Source organism: Propithecus coquereli, unplaced genomic scaffold (genome assembly GCF_000956105.1).
Source record: "Propithecus coquereli isolate 6110/MARCELLA unplaced genomic scaffold, Pcoq_1.0 Scaffold263, whole genome shotgun sequence".
In the NCBI taxonomy this organism is placed as follows: Eukaryota; Metazoa; Chordata; class Mammalia; order Primates; family Indriidae; genus Propithecus; species Propithecus coquereli.
The window spans coordinates 1,665,617-1,666,029 of NW_012148208.1; the positions used below are offsets into that span (position 1 = coordinate 1,665,617).

General features: G+C 28.6%; 1 protein-coding gene across 1 annotated transcript in view; it reads left to right on the forward strand.

The window, feature by feature from the left end:
• Nucleotides 1–413, forward strand: part of USP25 (ubiquitin specific peptidase 25) — a 173,247-nt gene that overhangs the window by 165,420 nt on the left and 7,414 nt on the right. The window lies entirely within an intron of this gene.

Genomic DNA, 413 nt, shown 5'->3' on the forward strand with positions numbered 1-413 from the left:
ACACCTATTTACAATCTAGACCATTTGTAACGTAGTTTGACATTTTGTAGGAAGAACACTTACTAATTTTTGTTCTTTTATAAACAAAAAGTTTGGCAAGTCTCATTTTTCTTTTTTGATGATTTTTAGAATGAATTACTACTCCTTTTCCCAAACCATTTCAGAATTATATTTGTGCTTTAATTTAGGATGAAGTAGAGTTACATCTTTTAGTATTTTGAATCTTCCCCAAAAGGAGCATAATAAAACTTTTCACTCACTGTTATGTCCTTTAGTAAGCTGTTATAATTTTTCTTCATAATGGTCTCATACCTTTTTATTTAATTTATTCCTAGGTGTATAAAATTTTTTGCCATTATGAATTGGGTCATTAACCCCCACTTTTTCTACCAGGTTATTAAAAGTGTAGGTAA